At 36.3% G+C, this 6,060-nt stretch overlaps 1 long non-coding RNA gene across 1 annotated transcript; it reads right to left on the reverse strand.

Annotated features, from left to right (window-relative positions):
- Window positions 1-624: 624 nt before the first annotated feature.
- Window positions 625-2,525, reverse strand: LOC136711325 (uncharacterized). The gene is made up of 2 exons (XR_010804723.1): window positions 2,347-2,525; window positions 625-2,231 (listed from the first exon to the last, which is right to left on the reverse strand). It is a non-coding gene; the product is annotated as an uncharacterized LOC136711325 (long non-coding RNA).
- Window positions 2,526-6,060: the final 3,535 nt, after the last annotated feature.

Genomic DNA, 6,060 nt, shown 5'->3' on the forward strand with positions numbered 1-6,060 from the left:
TTAACTTTTTAATTTTGGTCTTGGGGGGCTCACCTGATAATCATACAAATGTTATTTGTTAAATTAGAAAATAAATTTAGACTGAATTTCACTTCACTATTTTATTATATAGTTTGAATTCTTCTAAATGTTTTATTAATATGTCACACAGTATAAACTTCTAAAATGCGAGTACAGCTAGTAAAATTACATACTTTCAAAGCTAGAACTTTTATGGAATGTACTGCCTGTACATATCAGGATCTCCTCTAGCTTCTGGAGGTTTAGGAAACAATTGAAAACCTGGTTATTTAGAACAGGATTTAAGTAATTTAGATCTGGGGATGTACCAGACTAGTAACAGGATAAATCTGGGTACAATCAGAGGTATTTTTATGGTCTTGTTGTTTTATTATTTTGCTGTTATATGAGGGTGTTGTACAGCTAAGAGAAATACATTACAATGTCAAAGTGGGTGGGTCCCCTTATTTTACAAATCACCTGTATATTTCACTGGGCTGACAAACTACCACATATTTTGAATGAAATCTAAAATACTGACCATTGTTCATGTATGATAAAAAACATTTTTCATATACAAGTATATGTAAACTGTACAACAAATGAAAAACATGAAAGTTAAAATTATACTCAACAAAATGCATTTTATTCCAGTCACACTGACAGACAATCAAGTTACATACTGTAGGCGATATTGTAACAAATATTCAACCAACAATAATTTTACTGAAAGCACAAAAAAAAAAGCTTTTTCAGGTTCAGACTTGACTGTTCCATTATTGTATTAAACTTGCAATAGAGATAGATAATGTTGATCTTGTCAATGTCAATGCCTATCATCTTTATTATATTATTTCAGAAGTATCTTATTCTTGCCAGCAAAATATGCAGCAACATTCACAAATATGCATTGCCATTTGCAGGCTGCATTCTTTTCATTTTCCAATCAGTTGTTTTACATGAATGGGTCTGGAACTGTGAAAAGTTTCTGGCCAAAGCTAATTTGTAGAAGGGACTTTCTGTCTTTCTGTAGAATGGCATTTCTGTGGCTGCCCATTCGTATTATTTGCTCAAAACGACAGGTGCTTTCTGTCTCGAGAATGTGCATGCTAGGGTTTCTAACTCTTACTTACAATTTCCTGTAATTGGAATGCCACTTTTATGACATCTTTAAGATCATACATTTTCCAGAGCTTGAAATAACAGATAGATTCATTGCATTCAGCCATTTGTAAGGTTTCTGGTAGCCATGTAGTTAACTTTGACTTTACACCACATGCATCATAGTAGCTGAGATTCCGAAGCTGCTAATTTAAAGAAAAATATGTATATAATAAAAAGAGTAGAGATATATATCCATTAAACACAAATACGCAAACAGACAAATCATTGCAAATTTAAATCACAAATTAACCCTCTGTAACATTTCAATTTTATTTTACTGTAAAATTATGCTTCCTTCTGCAGGTACTTTATTTACTCCCATTTGAACAAATTTGTGCTGCAGTTAAAAATAAATAATGTCATATTAAACCCTGGATCTGACTTAATAATGGATCTGTGGGCAGCTGGAGTAGATAATTTCCTCCTATAAATTACAGATATCTCTAGCAAGAGAAGTAATTAAATGATAACATCTGAAAATGTCAAATACTGATATTTCCTCCATAACATTTTGCTTTAAATGCATAGAGACATTGTATCTAAGTGATATACAGCTGACAGTTTGTAACATTTTTCTTAATCTTTAATTTGTTTAATGTTCAAGAAATGGTGTACTATCAATTTAGTCCAGAAAAAGAAATGCTGTATTAATGTAAAGCATAACACATACATTTTATTTCAACCTTGGCATTGTTGGTATGAATTATTAATCAAATGATGTCCTTGAAGAGGTATGTGCATGATCAATACATACTGTAAGAGAAGTCTTTTCTAAAAGACCTACATTTTATCTTCTCATACACAATAAAAAGATCTTCCTCTGTAAAATAAGACAGTTTCACACTAAAAACATATCACAGCCCCTGTCAAGGTCAGCCACCTGCTTCAAGAGGAGCTACCCTCCCCCAAGAATACTTCCCTCAGTGGCAGGTGTACATTGCAGTAAGAGTGCCTTCTTCAGCCATGCCTCAACCAAGATGGAACGGCTGCTGTCCACAGTTCCCTGGCTTTCCATAAGTGATAGAAGGGAAGCCAATGCAGTCTCCAGCCCCCCCTAGTCCAGATGCCTATGGGAACCAGAACAAAACTAAACATAAATAAAAATAGAACAAACAATACAGGAGGATAATAAAATAAAATAAAAATAACACACACAAAAAAATCGGGGAAGAGATTTTGTACCTCTTGAGGAATAGTCTTTAAAAATATGATGCACAATGAGCAAAAGTAGTTCTTCGGTTTTACACACTAGTTTAAGTATCTCCATAGATGACTCCTTGGTTAGTCTCTGCTTCTGCCCCCACCCTTTTTTTCTCCAGGCTTGCCTTGAGCACCTTTTAATCCCAAAGGACCAAGCAACATACCTGCAGCAGGTGCTCCTTGCTGAGAACTCCAGAATACAATGAGTACTTAATATAATCTGGCACATCAGGTGAGCACTTAATAAAGTTAATTAACCAATTAAAATTGATTCAGTCACTCTAGTGATACATGACTGTGAACCGCTTGCATATCCTTCAGTTAACACCAAAACTACATTCACCAAACCATTTTCAACAGGAGAGTTCTACATTTATTTTATTCAGCCACCTTTCGTTTTCTTTTTTATAGTGGGGGAAAAAAACTACTCAGGAATTCAACTTTAATCTTGGGTGGCTTTCTTATGAAATTTTAATGTGAATCAAACCCTGGCATCTCCTGCCTCTTCATTCAGGATTGCAGTTTGTGCTTACAAGTTATTGTTGCCGATCCCCATACAAGTTAAGAGCTTATCACCCCAACAGGCCTCCTAGTAAATGCAAAAAGCGGAAATTGATTCTAACTCACTGCAGATAAGCAGCCAGACACACAGCAGGCTAGCAAAGATTAGTGCCACAAAACAGGAGCCTGTTTTCATGGAACAAGGAATGATACAGGTTTCATCATAAACCCACAGACCTGAAGAACTCTGCAGCTCTTATATTTGCTTTAGGTGAAAGTCTGTTTTTAAAGTTTCCATTATTTCTCACAAATCCCTGGGAACTTTGACACTGAGCATGGCTATTACAGTCTTTACTTTTGAATTACATTACCTGGTTACAGACTTTTAGTCGAGTCACCATGGTCATTGATTTTTGAGATTCTCAAATCTAAAGTTGAATTTAATTTAGGAACAGTCCAGATTACAAAGTCTAGATTGGTCTGCTTCTCCCATTTCTTTTTGTTTATTCATGTTTCTAAACATCAACATGAAATAAAACTCTAAGAGACCATTTCCCCTGTCAATTTTCCTAATGATATACTTAACACTAGTTAATAAAAGTTATCAAAAGTACATTTTCTATACAAACAAAATTGTTCCATGTTGTATATTATATAATTATATAATATTATACATCACATTGTATGTTAGTGTTTGAGAACCCTGGATAAGGACTTCAGCCAAACAATGCATTTTTCTTCAATTAACCCCTGTTGGCCCTCTTGGTACATTTTTAAAATATTATTGTGACCACAACCCACTTGCAGGTCTGATGGTATATGTGAAAGATGACTTGTTCACAGCTTTTCTTCAATCTTGCACCAGCAAAAATTGCATTCAGCACTTGATTTTAGCAGCGTTGAATTTGTAAAGTTATAATCTACAATCAGAGGAAGAGCAGCGGCCATTGATATCACTAAGTTACCCCCACTCTTGTCTGGAAAATACATGAGCTCCAGTCTGCTAATGGGACTTCTGCTGCTCAGTATCAAAGCAAGACACCAAGAAAAATTCTGACCAAAAAGATGAATATGCAGGTTATTTGTGTCCCTCATTTTATAGTTAATAGCACTTCACCAGTGCCATTGTTTTTGGAATATGTCCCTTTTTAATTTGGGCAATGAAAATCTTTAATCCTTATTCAAATCAGATCAATCAATCTTAATTGTGTATAGCAGAACACCTTTCCAAAGCATGTCACAACAAAGAATTAAGTGCTTCATACAGTGATTATGTAATTTGAATGATGCAGTATTGCTACAGTGCAGTAAAATGCATGGATTATATTTAATCACACATGAAGTTTGAGGATTATAGTGTTAAAGTACATTTAAGTACATCACGGTCTGCGGGACACGGGGGATCCAGTTGTGACGCATGATAGAGGTTGTCAGACAGGCATGGGTCAGATAGAGGCAGGACAGGGCAATCAAAGGTTAGGCAAAGACATGGTCATGGTCACAGGCAAGGGTCAGGTAATCAGGCAAACAGGGAATCAACGAATGTCCAAAGTCGTGGTCGGGAGGAAAAGCAGGAGGTCAAGGATACAATGCTATAACTAGGCACAGGGCAACTGCTCAGAAATGTAGTAGCACTAACAAAACTTCATAGACTGAGACATAGTGAGGGGTTTATATGTGGAGCAGAGAACCAAGTTGGGAGGTCCAGGGTGAATGGGAGCAGAGGGTGATTGAACAAGAGCACATGGTTTTCAGGAATGTTGATTGAATGATTGTTTGAATGAAGGGAGCTGGGAGAAGTGACTGGTAAATGAGGGCGATGGCAACATCTTGTGGGCATATGTGGAGATGCATTTAGACAGGGATTGTGACACGTACACTCCTCACTTGCTTTCTATCACACAGCACACACCACTGCGAGTCCAACACAAAGTCCCACATATTCCCCATTGCCCTGCCGTAACAATACAATAAGTGGAAGTTGTTTATTTTGGCGCATCAGTAACCCTTCCATGTTTCGATTTTTGTTTGCACTTGCACTGTGTACCAGTGTACCTTTTTTCCAGTTTATATTTAGCGTACTTAAAATTATCTACTGCTTTTACATTTTGTAAAAGTACTGGTAGTAGATAAACTATTGGCATTGATTTTGTGGTATCAAACTACTGTAAAATGCATAATTTATTTATTTATTGAGAATTTAGTCAGTGTTCAATGCAAAATGCTTCTTTCCCATGTGTCCAACAGACACGTCCATTGCTGATCACAATTAATCACAACAGGGCAGACTTACTGTTTGTCTACTTCCTCCTGGTCCCAGAGTGCAGCACAGCAGAACAAATCAGACTTCATAACACTAAGGGTGTGTTTCTGCAGCACAGATCTGCGCAGCCCAATGGGACCAGTGGAATTCTGCAGAACTGTGCAAATCTGCGCACAATAAACGCGACCTAAAACATTAATATTATGAGCGCTGTTCAATTGCTTATGGGTGATTTTCTAAAGTACCAATCAGTTCAATTGCAGTATGATATCTGTTTTGTTCTTTGCACACACCTTATCATCTCTGATTCTGTTTGTAGCCTATTTTAAATGGGGGTCGGTGGTCTAGATTTTTGATCTCGGTCTAGATTTACTAGACATATCATATTCAATGTTAAACATGATAAAAAACGCACATTCCAGATTGTACGCTGGAGTGAAATGGCTATCGCATAAGAACATCTAGTAATATCTCAGAGTTTTTTTTTTTGTTTTTCCTGCTTGGTATAAAATACAAATCGTTATGTAGAAAAGCACACACATGCAAATTCTTGTCTCGTGTTTTGTCACCAGTCCGTCCAGTCCTGTTAACTGCAGTTCGGTTTCAGTTCGTGGCCAGTTTTACTGCTGCTGCTTGTGAACAGGTTAGAAGAAAAGCGTGGAGTGTTTGACCACAACTACAACATTGATATTTATTTAGCATTATACTTTGGAAAGGAATAATAGATTATGCTAAATTAAGTAGTAATATAATGTTTCGTCAAGAATGGTTGTGGCTCGAGTCCGAGTCTGAGTCACCAAATCTGCGACTTGAGTCCTACAAGTCTGCTTGGTTATAATACTACATTCATATTTATACACAGTACAGGACATATTATGGCAACAATGTATAATATGTGTAATTCCAATTGTAAGATACAGCATCATTTTCCA

This window comes from Amia ocellicauda, chromosome 2, assembly GCF_036373705.1.
Source record: "Amia ocellicauda isolate fAmiCal2 chromosome 2, fAmiCal2.hap1, whole genome shotgun sequence".
Classification (NCBI taxonomy): domain Eukaryota; kingdom Metazoa; phylum Chordata; class Actinopteri; order Amiiformes; family Amiidae; genus Amia; species Amia ocellicauda.